Source organism: Orcinus orca, chromosome 8 (assembly GCF_937001465.1).
Source record: "Orcinus orca chromosome 8, mOrcOrc1.1, whole genome shotgun sequence".
Taxonomy (NCBI): Eukaryota; Metazoa; Chordata; class Mammalia; order Artiodactyla; family Delphinidae; genus Orcinus; species Orcinus orca.
In genome coordinates, this window is record NC_064566.1 from 48,522,005 (window position 1) to 48,541,708 (window position 19,704).

The window sequence follows — 19,704 nt, forward strand, 5'->3', positions numbered from 1 at the left end:
ATCTGCTGCCTATATTGGGATCTGTTTTTGGTCAGCTTGAACCAGGCATCCCTGCACCTCCTGAGGACCAGGTGATCTCAGCCACGCCAACGGCTGATGATTCCAGATTTATATATCCAGTTTCTGCTGCTGAGCTCAGACATGTCTAACTTAACTAAGTCTAAAACGGAACTTTTGATCTTGTTTCCTGGATTTGGCGGTGCTCCAGTCTTCATTATTCGTACCAGAAACTTGAGTCGTTTTTGGCTTCTAATTTCCCTTCTTTTTTTTTGCGGTACATGGGCCTCTCACTGTTGTGGCCTCTCCCGTTGCGGAGCACAGGCTCCGGACGCGCAGGCTCCGCGGCCATGGCTCACGGGCCTAGCCGCTCCACAGCATGTGGGATCTTCCCGGACCGGGGCACAAACCCGCGTCCCCTGCATCGGCAGGCGGACTCTCAACCACTGTGCCACCAGGGAAGCCCTCTCATTTCCCTTTATCTCTAACTTTTATTTATCACCAAGTTATGTCTACTTCTCCTCCAAAGTCTATCCTAAAACCTGCTGCTGCTAAGTACTTCTGCACCTCCCCTCTTAGCCAAAGCCACTATCATCTCTTGCTTAGATTGCTTCAAGATATCCTAACTGGTGTCCCTGCTTCCTCTCCTGCTCCCAACCCCATGCTCTGTTTCCCACAGTCAGCTCCCTCCACGTCTCTCTTCTCCCTCTTGCCTGCTTTTCACTTTATGTGCAGCTGTGTCGGTGTGGAGTTCTCAGAACACCCCCCGGCCCTCTCTGTGCCTTTGTACCTACAGTTCCTTCCTCAAATACCTTCCTATCCTTTGACCCTTTGGCAAATTCCTACTCGTCCTTCAAATCTCAGCCCAAATGCCTCTTCTGTGCTGCTGTACGCTGTGCACCAGACCCCAACCCTCCTTTGCATGATTCCATGTAGAAGGTCATTTAATGTTTGCTTGAATAGATAGATGGACTGGAGTGGCATGAGGACTGAGGAGGGAAGGGCCTGAATTGTGCTGGGGTCTGGAAGAAAAGAGAGACAGGGAGAGTCTGCACTAGTGAGGTAGGAAGACAGGAGTACAGCCATTTGGGGAAAGGATTGGGGAACAGCTTTGGACAAGAGGCCTTTCAAGTTAAAGAGACAAAGTCCCTGGGACCTGAGCCCTGGAGACAAAAACCAGGCTCGCAGGAGTAAAAGATTAACTTTATCTCCGTCACACTAACAAGTATACCTAGTTGCCACAAGACAAGAAGCTCAACTATAAATTTTAACCTTACGTGTCCCTGTGCTTTCTTGCGGAGAATGCTCATGCATTCCATTCCCCTCACAGAAGCACTCCCAATTCCTGACAGCCACCACGGAATCACCTGCTGCTGGTCAAAGAAGCTTGACGATTTCTGGAAATTTTCAGTGATCACAAGATCTCTTTTGTTATAAAAGCAACTTGCCCCTTCTGTGGGAGCTGGCATTTTGTTTTTTTCTGCCTTCTTCCTTGTGCACAAGTTATCTCTTTTATTTATTTATTTATTTATTTGGCTGCGTTGGGTCTTTGTTGCTGCGCGCAGGCTTTCTCTAGTTGCGGTGAGCGGGGGCTACTCTTCGTTGTGGGGCGCGGGCTTCTCATTGCGGTGGCTTCTCTTGCTGCGGAGCACAGGCTCTAGGCGCGCGGGCTTCAGTAGTTGTGGCGCACGGGCTCTAGAGCACAGGCTCAGTAGTTGTGGCGCACAGGCTTCGCTGCTCCGCAGCATGTGGGATCTTCCCGGACCAGGGCTCGAACCCGTGTCCCCTGCATTGGCAGGCGGATTCTTAACCACTGCGCCACCAGGGAAGTCCCACAAGTTATCTCTTTAAAATAAAAAACTTTGCTTGCCTAAGAGTCTTGTGGAAGGGATATTCATTTCCATGGTATTGCTGTGCAAGAACCTGAGAAGGGCCCCAGTAACACTAGGGTCTGGGGTAGGTGTCAGGCCTAGCGGGATGCTGGGTCTGAGGAGCTCTCAGCTTTCTAGGACTGTGATGGGACAGAGGCCCTGTTTGTGAGGGAGAAAGGGTGAGGTGACCCAGACGTGTGACCTGGCATTGGGAGCCAGGAGATGGGAGCCCCAGGTGGGGGCGGGTGGGCTTCCCTGCTCTGGACAGAATCTGGTCCTCTCAGGCCAGGGTTCCTGGGATGCGATCAATTGCCTCAGCAGGGCCCACTCTCCTCATGAGACCTGGGCACAGCTGTGGCCACGTCTGAAATAGGGACCCAGGAGCAAAGGCAAAACAAGATGGAAAGCCCTGGTGACCAGAGGCCCCTGTCTTGGCCTCTCTGGAGACTGGGGGGAAGGGGGAAGGTAGCTGGGAAACCAGGTGGGACCTGCTCAGCTCTTGGGGGCCAAGAGCCTCCCAAATGCCACTCTATATGCCCACTGGGCTCTGAGTGAGGGTCTCTAGTTACTGAGGGGCAGAGGGTCCTGAATGAGGGGACTCAAGGTCACTGAGGGGCCCCGGTCACTGAGGCTTGATCGAGGGGCTCTTGTCTCTGGGACTCATGAGCTGCAAGTCCTGGTCATTGAGTGGCCTGAGAGGGAGGCCCTAGTCACTGTGGGGCTTGAGTGAGGGGTTCTGGCCATTGAAGCTCAAGTGAAGGTTTCTGGTCATTATGGGGCCTGAGAAAGAGGCCCTGGTCTCTGGGGGAGGGGATTGGGGGCTGAGTGAGGGGCCTGATCCCTGAGGACCTGTCCTGGGGGCCATGGCCACTAAAGGGCTTGAGCGGGGGGCCTCTGAACACTGAAGTCTGAGTGAGGGGCCCTGGTCACTGGGGGCTTAAGGGGGAGGACACTCTGTTAATCCTGAGCTGAGGTGCATGGGGGAGGCTTCCCAGGGCCCTCAATCTGTTCAGCATGTTCCCGGCCTGACCAGCATGGCCCATGAGAGCCAGCAGATGGCACTGTGGCCTCACACATGGCCTGATCTCAGACTGGGGGGCCATCCTCGGGCAGGTAGTCCTTTGGGTGGAGAAGCTCAGCTGAGATGGGCTCAGGCGCAGCCTCCTTCACCAGATTCAGGAGCTGCAGGGGCGGGTCGGAGGGGAGGTGGGGAGTTAGATGAACTCTGGCCAAACTCCCTGGGGTGATGGCCCAAGGTAGATCCCCTGGAAGCAGAGAATTCTGTGCTGTGGGTTAGGAGTCCTGAGTGTGTTTCGTACACCAGGAGCCAGGACAGGCTTGATCAATAGCTCCGGAGCCCAGAACAAACTCTACTCCAAATCTGGCCACACATACCCAGATATATTATCCCCTCTGGATTGGTTCAGATGTCCCCGTCCATAAATCCCAGACAAGCTAGGATCCATCCTGAACATTAGAGAGGTTGTTTCCCAGAGCATTTGGTGTCCTGTAAAACCCAGACAGAATTAGTCTGTACCTTGTCATGGCCAGAACTTGTCAGAGCCCAGAACTTGTTGATAGCACACATCCCAGGGCCTGGTCATGTTCCAGAACTGTGTCACACTCCAGGGCCTTGTCATACCCCAGATACAGTTACAGAGCAGTGCTCTGTCATCCCGTGGCTAAAGGCACCCTGCGGGACCCTGTCACCCTTCATACACAGAACAGCCTGGGGCCTGGACTGTCAGTCTTTATATACAGGCACTTCCCAGGGTGCTGTCACAGCCCATGCTTGGCCCTGAGCTGTGATAGTATCTGCGATGTGACAGCTGAGCTGTGACATATTGAGTACATGACCAAACACTGAAATGTGCCTGGATTTGAGTGATGACAGGGGCCTGGGCTGTGACTTTATTCAGAGAGTGCAATAACTGGTCTCAAAACCTGTACCTGTGAGTCTGGCCGTCATCAACAAGAATTCATGATTGGCATCTATAATGATCATGGTGACAAGTGCTGAGGAGGGTACAGTGTATAAAGCAGTGCTTTGCCAACTGTTTGTGATGGAAGACCAGTTTCATTTTTTAAATTTCCATTTTGGATCCACTACGGACCGACACTTTTGTAAAGTGCAATTAAATTGCTAGAAAAATGAAATTGAAAAGAGCCATACAAGATGAGTTACATCATGCCTCCCCACTGTATTTCTACATCACAATGTTTGTATGATGCTGGAACCTGTGCTCATATGTTATGTAAATAATATGAAACCGTATATTTTTCAAAGGTTTTTTTTTAAACTTTGGGGAATCTTGTTAAGGTGGTAAAGGAATAAAAGAGCTGAAAAAAAAGAAAAAACCATATAAAGTATAAGCCCATATTTTAAAAAATAGAGGTTTTATTTTGGAATAATTGTAAATTTATAGAAAAGTTGCAAAGAGAGGAGAGCGAGTTGCTGTATAGTCCTCACCCAACTTCCCCAATGCTAACATCTTAGATAACTGAAGTATATTTGTGAAAACTAACAAATTAACATCGTACCATTAACTAAACTATGGTCTCTCTTTGGAGTTCAGCAGTTTTCCTGCTAATGTCCTCTTTCTGTTTCAGGATCCAATCTGGGATACCACACTGCACTTTTTATTATTAGGTTCCAATGACATATAATTATTCTGTCAAACTGATATAAAAGTTTCTAAGCACTTCATCTCTGAACTGTCTCTTCATGGACTGGTAACAATCTGTGGCCTGGCCCTGGGGTGTCGGCCTCACCTCGAGTAGCACAGGAATAAGGAATAGTTGCCATATTTATTGTGGCACACATCAGGGGCGTGTGAAGGGTGGACGTGGCCGGTGTGAACAACGAAGGCACAGGGTACAGAGGAAGGAAAGATGGTAGCCAGATGGGTGGGCCTTGGGCATGGCCTGTGTGGAACAAATAGGAATGGGAAACTTTAGGGAAAGAAGTCCCAAAAGATACCCAGCGAGGCTGTGATCCTGCATTTGTGTGTACTGTATTGAACTTCGGTGTGATGTCAGCAACAACCCTCAGGTCCTGATGAGTATTTATGAGCTCACTGAGCTATGCAGGTGTCTGGGTGGTGAACTTAGGACTTGAAAAGACAACGTTGTGTATGGGCTCAGAGATTCCAAAGTCTGACCTGGGCCCCTGCCAGTCTGAGGAATCTGGCGAGTCAGCATAGTCTTAGGACCAAATAAGCAATGGCCCATAGTCAATATTTCATAAATATTTGTTGAATGAATTATCGGGAGGAAAATATGTGATTTTTTCCCTTTGAACAATTTTGAGTATAGTTAACACAGAACAATACAGAATGTACAGTCAAGTGTCAAAATAATCATTGCTTGGAACTGAAGAGGTTGCCTGGAAAAAAAGATGGCTCTGATGGGCATGAATTCAATATACCATAAAGTTGGAATCAGAAATTTATTGGTAAAGGAAGAAATTTATTCCATACATGGGCTGGGAAAACTGGCTAGCATAAAAAAAAACATAATCTGTCTTTTCCTCACATTGTATACCAAGAACTTTCCAGATGGGCTAAAGAGCTTTAAAAACCTCGGAAACACTAACCTATTTATCAAATATCTGGAAGGAAGGAATTTTCCATCTTAGAAGCAACAGAAGCAGTCACAAAGGAAAAGGTTAACTGATGACTATATAAGTATTGTAAACTTTTGCATGTTAAAAAAAAAGAAAGGTAACCCAAATAAAAAGCCAAACAAACCGGGGAAATATTTGCAGTCAGCTGCAGCAAGAACTTTCATAAACTGATTTTAAAAGAATACACGGAGGCCCCAGTGAATAAACAGAGTGTGGGACCAGATGTTTCCCAAAAAGGAAAGACGTGGAATGGTGTTTAACCATGATAATGAAAGATAACTCCAGGAGGAAGAGGTCCGTGGTGACCTGAAGAGTCAGGGGAGATTTCACAGGTGAGGTGCAGTGTCAGCTTATGTGAAGATAGGCGCTTTATGGAGATGGAGGGAGGAGATGTCACACACTAGGGTGGCATTTCCTGCTCACTAGCCTCTCCGGGCTCCCCTCTGACTTTGCAGGGCTTTTGAGGCCGAGAGCTGGACACTCTCCTTAGTGTCTCTTTGGCCACCATTATCCATCAGTAAGGGAAAGGACTTTATTCACGGAAACAAACCACCACGGAACCTCAGGCAGGCCTAGCAGAGGGATGTTCTGGAGCGAGAATTCTGTGGCTGTAGGCGTTGGGAGCTGGCCGAAGACCCTGACTTTCCCCATCTCACCTATCCCAGCAATCTTGGAGTTTTCTGACTTAAAAACCAGCTACCAGCCCACCTTTGCCCCCAACGCCTAATCTGAGTTAAACTGTTCCTTTTTTACAATGCTCTTGGGAATGCGAACAAAACTGTCATTAATTTCTCTGAAACACAGCTCAAACTGGCATTTTCACTTTAAAGTCTTTTCTTTCTATGACTTTTAATAGCAACATTCCATAAAAAAATTAAGCAAGCAATGCATATTCATCGGAGGAAATACACACGTAGCTGGCAATTCTGAAAGTTTTTCTGAAGAACTGAGAGGAAGAAAAAATTAGAAAATATAAATAGTTCACCAACAGTCACATTTCCAAGCAGAGCATGAAGATACCACGATGAGGAGACCCTGCCCTACCGCTAGACTTTCTGAGCCTGTGGGCTGGCCTCCTCTCCAAGTTCCCGACCTGACTAGGTCGATGCACCTTGATTCCTTCCCCATTGGAGAGGTCTCCTGACATCCTTGTTGCCTCCAGGCTGCAAAAGCCAGACTCGTACTTGCAGCTCCCTCCCGCTCAGCCTCCCACTTAGCTCTCTTTCTGGTCTAAGAATGTGACTCACACTCAGCTGCATGCAACAGCCACCCTCAGTCGTTTCTCTGCCCACCGTGTGGGATGGATGACATCCCTATTCAGACACACTCTCAAAGGTTAAACCCAATTTTATCTAAACCCAGGAAGGATTTGGGCAGGAAATGAAAGACAATGGTAAAAATAAGCATTACGTCTCAATGCAGTACGATGATTTGAAATTGGCACGGCTGTTGGTGTGTTAGCAGTCTGCCCGCTCTAGTCTGCTGCACACGTAGCACAGGCTTTGGAGATGCAGTTCCTGGGTACTGGCTGTGATGCTACCTCTTCCTCTCCCAAATTAGTGAGGGTGACATCATTATAGGGATAACCTCAATACTGGGTCACCACTAAGTCTCACACATATATTTTTAGAGCAATTATTGCGTTTAGTTGTATGTCTATTTTCCCAACTAAACTTATGTGTTAGTGGCTGTATCCCTAGTGCCTAGCAGGTGCCTGACGTTGACCAGTGGACAGGGATTGAATGAATGACTGAATGAACCCATTTTGCTGTAAAGCCTGTCTGCATCTTGCTCTGATTCTAAGAAATCCCACTCTCCTTCTAGTCCTGTCTCCCAGGTCAGTGCCACCAGCAGCCCTTTGCTGCTACGTTTTCTAAACTGTTTGCTTTCTCGGTGGCCTGTTTATGTTTGTCTAGCCTCCCAGTCCTGACACCTTGGCCCTGTTTCCTGGGCTCCTTTTTTGTTTTTTTTATAGATTTACTTATTTTTATTTATTTATTTTTGGCTGCGTTGGGATTTTGTTTCTGCCTGCAGGCTTTCTCTAGTTGTGGCAAGCGGGGGCTACTCTTTGTTGCGGTGGCTTCTCTTGTTGTGGAGCATGGGCTCTAGGAGCACAGGCTCAGTAGCTGTGGCTTGCGGGCTCTAGAGCACAGGCTCAGTAGTTGTGGCGCACGGGCTTGGTTGCTCCGCGGCATGTGGGATTTTCCTGGACCAGGGCTCGAACCCGTGTCCCCTGCATTGGCAGGCAGATTCTTAACCACTACGCCACCAGGGAAGTCCCTTGAGAGCTTTATTTAGAGTGAGAGGTTTCTCAATCTTTCTCTTCCCCTCAGCAGGAGTTCTAAGTTGGCTCTTCAACTAGATTCTGACTCTTTGACAGTATATTTATGTCTTATCCACTTTTATGTCATTCAGAACATGAAGTACAGGCATGTAGTACAGGTCTAGGTACATGTTAGGCCCACCTCCTTTGCAGCATGTACTACGATTTTTATTAAATAAGTAACCATACAGTTTGTCTCACATCTGTATCTCCCATTTGGAGGTAAATTCCACAAGGTCAGGAACTCTATTTAATTCACTTCTGAATCCCCAGCATGTAGCATAGGACCCAATACCTAGTACATCTCAATAAAGATAAAAATGATAAGAATGAATGAATGAATGAATACAGGAATTAGTAGACTGAATGAATGACCAATTATGACTTTGATAGAAAGAGGATGGTTTTGTTTCTCTGGAAGGAAGCCTTAGACACTGAAGGCTCTATTTGTGAAAGGGAAAAACAGGCCTTGGGGCAATTGGAGGCCAAAAGCAGTGTTTAATGCTTAAAGCGACCCATGGGCAACCTGTTTAAGTGCAGGGTAGCCCAGCTTGGGCCAAAATAGAGGGAACAAATGGCTCGGGGAGGGATGAAAATGGGAGTGGGAATTCGGGTCACAATTTCCTACACCCTACCCACCAATTTCTCCCATAATTGTATTTACTTTGGACCCTGAACCACGTTCTCAGAGGATTTGGGGTAAAAGTGGAAGTCGGTTTGTTTGTCTGTTATACCATTCATGTGGGTTAGTGTGTGGCAGCAACATTTCAAAGAGGATTATTGCTAATTACTCCCAATGCAGGTGGGCTGGGGCAGAGGTGGCCACAGCTGACCTTCTGGGGGACAATCCCTGGGACTGCTCCAATTAGCCCAGCAGGCTCACACCTCCTCCTGAGATCTGGGCTCAGCTGCGGCCCCTGTCTGGACAAGGGGCCCAGGGACAAGGCAGGAGGCAGATGTCCTGGAGGCAAGAGGCTTTGGCAGCTTCTCCGGGGACCAGAGGGAAGCAGAAGGTGGATGGGTGACCTGAAGAGACCCACTGAGCTCTTGTTATGTCACTAGACCTTAATTAAAGCCCTTTGGTCACGAAGCCCTGAACGGTGGGCACTGGGCCCCCAAGGGAGTGGGGCTGGATCCAGAATGTTAAAGGTCTAAACATATTAAAGATTATGATTGGTCTCCATATATCCTTCAAAGTAAAAACAGTTAAGCCACAAAATAAGTGCAAAGAAGGTTTTAATTAGGTTTATCTCATGAAGGTCACATTGATGCTTTTCTGCAAATGTTGAATTCTTTAAAAGAAACTTTTTTTCCATTTTGTTTTGGTGTTTCCACTTTAGTAATGCCGTAAGGTCTTTCTTGTCGGCCTCTTGAGGAATCTGTCCCTGACGATGTATCTGAGGGAGGGGCCCTGGCGCACTGAGGGGCTGAGTGAGGGGCCCTGGCTGCTAAGGGAATGGAGGCAAGACCTCTGTTAACCGAGGTATCTCTGTGAGGATCCTGGTCACTGAGGACCTGAGGAAAGGTCCCCATCACTGAAGCATCTGAGTCAGTGGCCCTGTTTACTGAGGGGTTTGGGGGAGGCATCTGGTCACCAAAGCCTGAAGAAGAGACTCTGGTCGCAAATTCTTGAGTGTGGTCAATGGTTCCCAAGTGAAAAGCTCTACTCCTTGAGAAGACCAAGGAGGGTGTTTGGATTCCAGAGTTAGGGTCATTGAGTGTGGAGTTCCCAGCTTTGAAGAAAGGACTAACCACCAAGACATGCCTGAGGGCTTTTGGTCAATGGAAAATATAAATAAGAGGCTCCCTCCATCAAGTCTGGGCTCACGGACTTCCCTGGTGGCGCAGTGGTTGAGAGTCCGCCTGCTGATGCAGGGGACACGGGTTCGTGCCCCGGTCCGGGAAGATCCCACATGCCGCGGAACGGCTGGGCCCGTGAGCCATGGCCGCTGAGCCTGCGCATCCGGAGCCTGTGCTCCGCAACGGGAGAGGCCACAACAGTGAGGGGCCTGCATACCGCAAAAAAAAAAAAAAAAAAGAATCAGGAGGGTTTTCAAGTAGGCAGGTGACATATTCAGGTTTCTGTTTAATTACTCTGGTAGCCAAGGTATGGTGTGGATTAGAGGAGGAACAGACTGTATGCAGGAACCCAGTTTGGCAACCAAATTAGAATTTATGAGAGTTCAGTTAAAAAGGGATATAGGGAGAAGAAAACAGATTTGAGGGATATTTTAGGAGGGAAGGTAAATAGGATTTTGTGCCAAAGTAGATGTGAAAGATAAAGAGAATAAAGAATTTAGGGAAACAATAAATGTTGACATTTACTAAGAATTTAACATTTATGGTAGTGTATCTCACTAATCATAACAGAATTCTATAAGGTCGGAATTATTACCTCCATTTTCAGCTGAAGAAACTGGAGCTCAGGGAGGCTATGTGACGTGCCAAAGGCCACACAGCTAGTTCTGTTCCCTACCTGGTTTTCCTATCTTCAGTCTTATACCCCCCAGGTCACCCTCCACACGGCCACCAGATTGAGCTTCAGAAAATCCTTCCTTAAAACCTTCCAATGGCTCTCTAATATGTACGAGATAAAACAGAGCCCAAGCATTTCACAGCTGTGCCCAAAGTTCTCGGCCATCCGGTCCCTGCTGCCCTCAGCCTTTCTCCAGCGCTTTCTAAAGATGAGGGAGACAGGGCTGCTGGCAGCTCCCTAAGGGGCATCCCTTTCTTGCCCGTATGCACTTGTGTATGTGGCACGCTGCTGCTGTACACCCCACCCGGAGACCTTCACACGCACTGCACCTATCACGTGCACTATCTGACCAACTCCTACTCATCCTTCAAGTCTCAGCCTAAATGTCACTTCCTTAGGGCGGCACTTTGTGACTCACCCTCAACCCCAGGAGCTAAGGTCTTCGTATCATGTATTGTCACAGCATCTAGTACTTTTGTTTCACAGCATTTATCACAATTATAATTAGTGACTTAATATCAGTCTCTTCCACTGGACTACAAGCTCCTTGACAGGAGGGCCCTACCTAAGGATATTCATCACAGCTTTTTTGTAATAACAAAAATACCAGGAATGGAGGATTGGTTCAAGAAAATGTGATGGAATAGTCCTTATAATGGAATATTATGCAGTCATTAAAATGAATACAATTCATGCCACCCTCCCTCAAGTCCCTCCCAGGACCTGTTGACAGAGGATGAGAAGACTCAAGGCTGATTTGCAGAAAGCTCTGCACAGGACGCAGCCACCAGGCAGAAGTGGGCAGGAGGAAGGAAAAGCCATCCTTCCCACTGCGTGGAAGATGGGAATGTCATTACTCATCATTATACGTTAATAATCATTCCCCAAATGTTGGCTTCCTGACACCAAGATTCTTTCACTACCCAGGTCAAGGCCATTTTCATTAGATTGGAAAACGGTCATTTCACATTTCTCACAACACACAGCAGAAAGAAGACAAAAATGTGTCCTGGTGTCATCTAGGATGATTAATCGTGACTGCTATTGAAGAAAAGTGCTTTCCCCCCAACTCTCTACAGTTTGTTTATATGGCAGGAGCTTCTCCAGAGTAATACCCTTGGCCTCTCTCCCCAGAAGAGGAGTTAATAACTTAGTGGAATGGCAAATTTGAGAACAAACTGAGCATATTAGTTCAGCACCTCCATGTCTCTTTTTGGGAGTCAGGCCGACCATAGAAGCATGCATACTATAGGATGTTTTAAACGGACTTGCCCCAACAGGGAGACCTCCGTTTTCTAGAATGATCTATGACCGGGTAAGACTCTATTTCTGGGGTTCACCATTGGAAAGCTCATTTATCCAATGATACGAGCCACCTTGTCCAATATTAACTTTACCCAAGTAATATATTGACTTCTACTTTTTAATTGGTTTTGAACTCAGGAGAGGGAAAGAGGGACCTATTTATTGAGGATCCACAGAACGTCAACATCTGATTCACTGGACCAGGAGCCTTAAGAAATAAACAGGGAGTAGAATTTGGGGACCCAACTAACATGTGAAGAGGCTTTTGGTGAGGCCGGGGTCTGTAGCTTTAGGTCTGGACTTCAGTAAGCATGTGCTTGTGGCTGCAATGTTTTGTGGAAGCTTACACTGAGCCATGTGGAGGGTTTTTTTTTTTGGATGGAGTTGTTTTTTGTTTGTTTGTTTTTTAGTTTTATTATTTGGTTGTGTTGGGTCTTAGTTGCGGCATGTGGGATCTTCACTGTGGCATGCGGGGTCTTGCACTGCGGTGCACAGGCTTCTCTAGTTGCGGCGCGCAGGCTTTTCTCTAGTTGCGGTGCACAGGCTCCAGAGCGCGCAGGCTCCGTAGTTGTGGCACACGGGCTTAGTTGCCCTGGGGCATGTGGGAATCTTAGTTCCCTGACCAGGGATCGAACCCACGTGCCCTGCATTGGAAGGTGGATTCTTAACCACTGGACTACCAGGGAAGTCCCTGGCTGGAGTTGGTTTTTATCCATTGTAACTGGGCAGGCAAATTCAGGTTTTCAGTGCCAGATATGTGGGATCTTATCCTCATCCCAACTCTCAGGACTTTATCCACAGGTGAGGATCTTTTTTCATAGAGGCAGGACCGTGGATTGGCCTTAGGGGTACAGGGGGTGGGTCTTTCCTGCCTTCAGCCAAAATGCCTGTGTCAAAGGACATGTAGGTGACCTCAACATTCACAAGGACAGGGCTTAGCCAGACACGACTCTGCGGGGTAGGGAGGTTAGGGGGAGTGGCTCAGTTGCCACTGGCCTCAGCATATGCCTGCTACACAGGATCTAGCAAGCGCGTGCTGGTCGCACTGTTCTCAGAAGAGACACAACCACAGCAAAAGTGGGAGTCTTGGGTGTACTGTGCTACAGTTCATCCTTGAACTACTCAGGTATTAGACTCAACATATGTGCATGGGCCATGTGGGGTCCACAGTGATGCTGGTGGGCTGCGGTGACTTAATAGATAGGAGCAGCTGCAGCAAGACTTTAATCATGGAGAAAAGAGAGTCTTTGTGTATATGAGCCTTTCAGACATGGGTGGGGGTGTGCAGAACGATTAGTTATCAGCTGTATTATTCATCAGTGCAGACAGGCTGCTCCATATATGATCCAAAATATGTCGTTTAGAAGTGACTTCATCTAAGAAAGGGAGCCATGGAGGGACTAACCTCCTCTTACCACACGTTGAGAAGATTGAAATGGGTTAATAAAAAAGATAAAAGGAGATGCATCTAGCTCTAATTGCTCTTTTTTTTTTTTTCCTGGCCGCACCATGGGGCACGCAGGATCTAATTTCCCCAACCAAGAATCGAACCCGTGCTCCCTGCAGTGGAAGCGCGGAGCCCTAACCACTGGACCACGCTAATTGTTCTTAAAGAGGGTACCAGAACACGGTGAGATGTCTGAGTTATTATTAGCTCAGAAACACTAATTAGATCCTAAATAAATTTAACAAGGTAAAAATGTCTAGATTTCAGAGCTGACTGGAATGACTTCTTCTAAAGGAATCTAAACTTAGGAAACTATTAAGAGGCAGCTTCTCAAAACGAGAGAGAAAGAGAAATCATAGTATGAGCAAATTAAAGAATAAGTTGTAATTTACCTTTCTTGTGTGCCAGAAATATTTTTTTGACTTTATCAGTTTATCTGCTGAGACCGGTAGCCAAGAACATTCTGATTCACCTCTACCAGGTTTTGACTACAGTACCTTCAACTGTATGAGAATTAAAGACACTTGGAAAAACACAATCACATAATACCATTGTGACACTCAAAACTTATTTCCTTAATATTTTTAATATTCAATGAGTATTCAAATATCCTAAGTTATTGCATAATTTTTTTCAGCTTGTTTTTGGAATCAGAATCCAAATAAGACCCAATCATTAATATTAGTTTATAGGTTTCTTAAATGTTTTTTAATCTATATATTTCCCTTGCATCATTTTTTTTCTTTGAAACTTATTGGTTGAGGAAAGTGGGTTATTTGTCCTGTAGAATGTCCCACAGTACGCATGAATTGCTATGTTATCATTGAAGATGTTTCTCTGTCTCACATATTGCTGGTGAATTGGTAATTATATCTGGAGACTTGATCAGACTCAGATCTGATTTTTGATTTGACCCCTCTGGGGCAAAGGGGTCACTTCTCTGGTAAATTTGGGACAAATGAGTCGGGCATACTCAACACTCTGACTCTCTTTAGCCAGGTTCCCCAGGACACACACGCTCTGCCTTCCTCTTCCATGAAGTAAAATTGAAAGGGGTCCTCCCTGAATGGGCTGAGGGATGGGGTGGGGAAGAGGGAGAGCTATAGTTTTCTTGCCCAGAGTGGATGGGTTAGTTTCCCTAATCCTGGGAATCGGGATCAAGAAGCCCATTTACTAAACGATACAGCCACCCTTGCCAATATCAACTTCATCAGTAGCACTGTTGTTCTTTTGATCTCTCATTTGCCTTATTCTTTTGAATTATTTCTCAGTTGATTCAGAACTTTGGCAGGGAATGGAGGGGTATTATTTATCGGTGTCCCTAAACTCTACAACAACCATTAAGGTTACACAGACTAGCTACTTCTATTAGACACGCTTCTGTGCCTGCCTAGCACTGTAAGAGCTGGCCCTGTGTACCATGTTCATCTCATTCCCGAACTGCTGGGCAACAGTTGATTGTATCTGCCCCAAGGCTACCGGTTAGACGCTCATTCTCTTTATCTCTCAGGACATTCAACTAAGACACAATGACTAATATTTGACAGAAGGCACTTGAGCTGCGTTGAGATGGCTATTTTCTCTCCCTGTGCATTGCTGATAAGAGGGAACAGAGAGTGAGCTTCAGGGGAAGCAGCGTGGAGGAGGCATGTGGAAAGGAGTGGAGCTGAGAGATCAGGAGGCCTTTGAGAATCAGAGGGAGAAAGCTGGCCCTCTGACCCCCTTGTTCTAGTCCTCCAGGCTTTTCTTGTCCTTAGATGCTCTGAGATGGTCACTTGATCCTATGTTTACAAGGAGGGAATTATACTCACCAGACTCGCTGAAGAGAGAGCACTGCAATTTTTTTGGAAGAACTTTCATATCAGGCTCATTTGAGGTAGAAGCTGAGAAACCAAGGGGTCTGAGTCTGGGCAACACATCTGCAGGGAACAGGAAAAGCTTTTGCTGGTCACTCTGGAGAGGGAGGGAAGAACGAGAGGAAAAGTGTAGGAGGCACAGTCTGTGACACTGATGCGACACTTCCCGGACGGACCCTCCAAAACTTCAGAGCTCCTATCTCTTGAAATAAGAAATTTTCAGTTTTCTTAGTGAAAGCTGATGAAGGGGCTCTGCTTGACACCCAGATTCAAGTGAAAGAATTGAGCCAGCCAGAGGGAGTGTGGGACCCTGGGAGAGTGAGTGTGGTAGGAGTGTATCAGAGTGTGTAGACCTTTGGACGTGAAACGGGAGTTTAGAACTCATTGTAACTAGATGATATCCAGTCACTTTGAATGCCCAGCCTCCCTCACTTCCTCTTTTAGAGGGCAGCGTCCTCTGATCTATACGAAGCTTCAGTCTTATGGCCCCTCGAATTTGTCACCTCTGCAGTGCTATCCTGTCATCAAGGGTATTTGCTCCCTGCTCTCAGTTTGGCCTGTCACTGCTGGGAGCTCCGCGTTATGCCCCATTTGATGTCTCCCTCCCATAAATCAAAGGAGAAGATTGTTGGGAAGATCTTTCTCCCCCTCTAGTCTCTCCAAAGTTACCAGCAGCCTAAGTGTATATGCAGGTTTCTTCACTGAAGAGTTGAAGCAGTTTCAGAAGGGAGAGTCAATGTCAAAGAGGGAAGGATAAAACACTCTTAATAGACCTTCTATTTGCTTCTCCAAGGGAGGGAAGGTACATACAGATCTAGGTCCTTCACAAACTCCCTGGCTTTCGGTTTTTATTTTTAAATGTCTTTGGTGGCACTGCATGGCATGCAGGGTCCCCAACCAGGGTTTGGACCCATGTCGCCTACAGTGGAAGTGTGGAATCTTAATCACTGGACTGCCAGGGAAGTCCTGTTCCCTGGCTTTTAGATGCACAAAATTCCCTTCTCCATGGGCCTCCTTTTCACATTTTCTCCATTTGAAACCACCAACTTCCACACCTATCACAGGAAGGGATCTCGCTTCTTGTGTTACCAACTCAGGGTCCTTGGATTCTTTAATCAATAGAAATTGATAAGAGGCCAGACAAGGAACACAAGCAAGACATTATTGGGCTCGTGCTGCAGCACGAAGGAGTGAAAACAAATAACAGGTGCCCTTGCTCACTCGCTGAGTGGGGGCTGCTTCCTTACATGGGGTGAGGGTAGGGTGGATCGGTAGGTTGGGCCTCAGGGTTGGCTTAGACGGTCTGCCCACCCTTGGTGGTGCTGTGTGCAGGGATCACGGGCAGTACCCTGCTTCTGCTCCCAGCACTTCAGAAGTGGCAGTTGGGTTTTGGCCTTTTTGTATTTCCTTATTCATAATTTGCCCCTACTGCACATGCATGCAGTAATTTTTAGTCCCTTATGATCCTTTGTATTTTGTTGTTGGAGGAGACGTTTGTCCAGGTGCAAGCACTGCAGCAAAGGGTCCCAGGTCCCAGGTCCCAGCCTGTCTCACTTGGATCTCTCTGTCTCCAAATTCACCACTCTTATCCTACCCCAACATCCCAAATCTGAATATGCCAGTTGGAGGCAGGTCCCCAGAACTTTAGCCAGTTCAAAATGATGCCTATTATCACCCAAGTCTTGCAGAATTGTGTGTATAGGGTGGAGGTGGGAGTGGGAGAGGAAGATGAAGGGCCTCGGGGTCTGTATTAGTCGTGGATTTAGCTCTTCCTGGCCAGATTTCCTTTTCAATATTCTTACACATATGAGTGGGAATCACATCGGTTCATTTGATTAATAGAATTGTTATACAAGCTCCTCCACTGCTCCCAGGAACACATTAATTTTTATAGAGTACAATCTAAACCCATATTGAAAAAGGATATATTTCCTCAATTAGAAGGGCATCTCGCATTTTCCCCAGAGTTAGTGGGCCCCATTATTGTTCACAAAAGAGGTCTGGTTTCTTTCCTGCTTCGCCTGAGAAGCTATTGAAATAATAAATAAGCTATACTATCCTTTAATGGCTCCTCCCTTCTGTTAATTCAGGAAGGGCTCCAGACAATACATTATTTCAACAGTCTGCTTTGGGGGCTGGGGTAACTGCCAATTCTTTTACCACAAACCCACCTTCACTTAAGTTAACCGAGATACTTTCTGTTCCGTGTAACCAACCGATCCTTGTCTAGAAGAGAAGTGGATGCTGGCAGGTAGGTTTGCAAGCACTAGAGCCTTAGACGAATGTGGACGCCGTTTCCAGTATTGCTGCTTGATGCTGAGTGGTAAAGATTTTCTCATCCTGGGAAAGCAGCTTGGTGAGGCCTAGTCAGCCTGAGGGGGCTTCTGTTTGTTGCAAAAAAAGTGATGCCTGAGTAGGATCCACTATAACCGAGGCCTGGAGAAATATGGGTAGAATGTGAGGACCCCCTGGCAAGACTCCTTATTCTGCCATGTCTGGTGGTAAAGTTAATGAACACGTTGGCACAGTTCTAGGCTAATTCACCATGGGTTCAGACTCTTGTATGAAAGTTTGGGTCTGCTCACCAGGTAAATCCTGACCGGGGTAGGTATGGGTTAAAAGCATGGGCAACATGACATGCATTACAGAGGACAGAAAAAATAAAGAGCAGCTTGACTTCTTAAACTCAACTGTCAGTTTCTTATCCATTTGGCATCGGATTTTTATTTGAATTTAAACTTAGCTTAATTTTATTTTATTTTGCATGTGTTTAACGCAATCTGTTTTCTGCGATTTCACCTCTAGTCTTAACTTACTTCTCTCTCCCTGTCTCCCTCCCTGCCTCTCTCTCTCTCTCTCTCTCTCTTTCTCTCTCCTTTTCCTCTTTCTCATAATATTTGCCATTTAAAATCTTCTCTGTTTATTTCCCCCTCTCATTCTAATGGTCCCAGATTGACAAAAAGGATGGGAGGAGTCCCTGACTTGGAGAACACAAGGACTAGGTAGCAGGGGCTACTTTCTGAGAGGCAGCCCACGTGAGATAGTCAAGAGGTCTTTCTGCACGTCCCTTCCCCAAGACGCAGGTCCAGCAAGGTTTGTGCACTATGTAGGTAAGCCGCCGCAGACCTGCCCTGTAGCAACTGCTTTCAGTTTCAACCAAGACACTATGGCTTCAGCCTCTTGGGGCATCTTATATAGAGGCTTAAGTCCTAGATCTAGCCTAAGATCACAGGCAGGCTTAAATAGTTCAGCCATAGAAAAAGCTTACTTTTGCCTCCCCTTACTCACTTGTATAGAGAAAACAAATCAAGACCTGTGAGGAAACTTAACATTGGGTTAGCTACAGAAGGTGAAATAGACACAAAGCAAAGCTATGCATTCATTCCTGTCACTTCTCAACCTTTGTTGCCAGGATATCCCCACGGTCTGAAGACTCCTTAAGGGTGGGTACGTCTGGCAGTGAATGTGATGGTGACTTCTGTTGGACCTGTTGTGCTGGCTTCACGGAAAGCCAAGAAGCATCGATTAAACAAGCCCAGCAGGGTTCAGCACTCCAAGCACGGTAGCCCTGGCCTGCGACCAGGCTCAGTACAATTATCATGTTTCCCCGACTCCTGCCCTTGATTCCCACTGGTCTCTCTCTCCCCAGGTTGCTACCTCAGAAGCAGAGTCTTAACTCTTACTAACGTGTTTACTCCTAAGGTTATCATGGCAAACGTGATCCACTTCTTACTGGTGTTCTACTTTGCTTAGCAAAGTAAACTTTAGTTTTTTTTCAATCAACAAATTTGTATTGGGCCCTTTCATGTTTCTAGGCTCTTCTGTATGGGACACTTGTTATTAAAACTAAGAACTAAGATATCTGTTGAAGGTAAGTGCAAGGTTATGTTTACTTTTTATTCAAAATTGCATGTTACAAAGTAAACACCCTCATCTTTCTCACAGCCTATACATCCTCTTTCCAGGGTGAGGCAGGCTTACAGTGAACATCCTGGTCATTCTCACCACACAGACAGAAGAGAATCTTGTTACTTTGGCAGACACAATTGTTGCAATACTTCCCCCCAAAGGATAAAATCAATAACCATAATTCCCATAATCAAGGTAAACCATGTTGGAAGGTATATATTTTTGAGAGTGCTGGTACACGTCCTGAAGCATGGGACCGTTTCAGAAACTACCTCCTGTATCCTTATCTACCAATTTTAATGGTCCCAGTGCTATTGGAAGAAATCACTTCTCCATGAATTGCTCTGTAATTTCATTCATACGGGTAATTTCTTGTTCAAGATGTGCCTTTCGGGTGAAATGGGAGATTTCTTTGTCTCATCTCTCAGATAAACCTGTGCGATTGTTACTGGTAACATTTGGGGTGGCACGCTAACCCCATGGGCTAATATTAACTGAGAGGCATGGAGTCCAATGTGATAGCCACTTGCTAATAGTGGCTGTTAAGCTCTTGAAATGTGGGTTGTGTGACTGAGGGCTGAATTTTTAATGTTATTTAATTTTAATTAATTAAACTTAAAATTTAAACAGTCACATGTGGCTAGTGGCTATCATGCTGTACAGTGCAGGGCTAGAGACATCCTTAGACAAATTTAGGAAATCGGGTTTTCGGTCACACTGCTTGTACCAGGCTTTCTCAGGTGATGCTCTAATCTGATTTCCTGAGGATGCTTCACTTCCTAACTTAAGTGTGAAGAACAGTTTCCATTCTTCCTTTGAGGATTCAGTTTGTAATTTTACAACCTTCATAAGTATAGCGGCCATTAGCTATTTACATTTTCTGTCCTCAGAAATG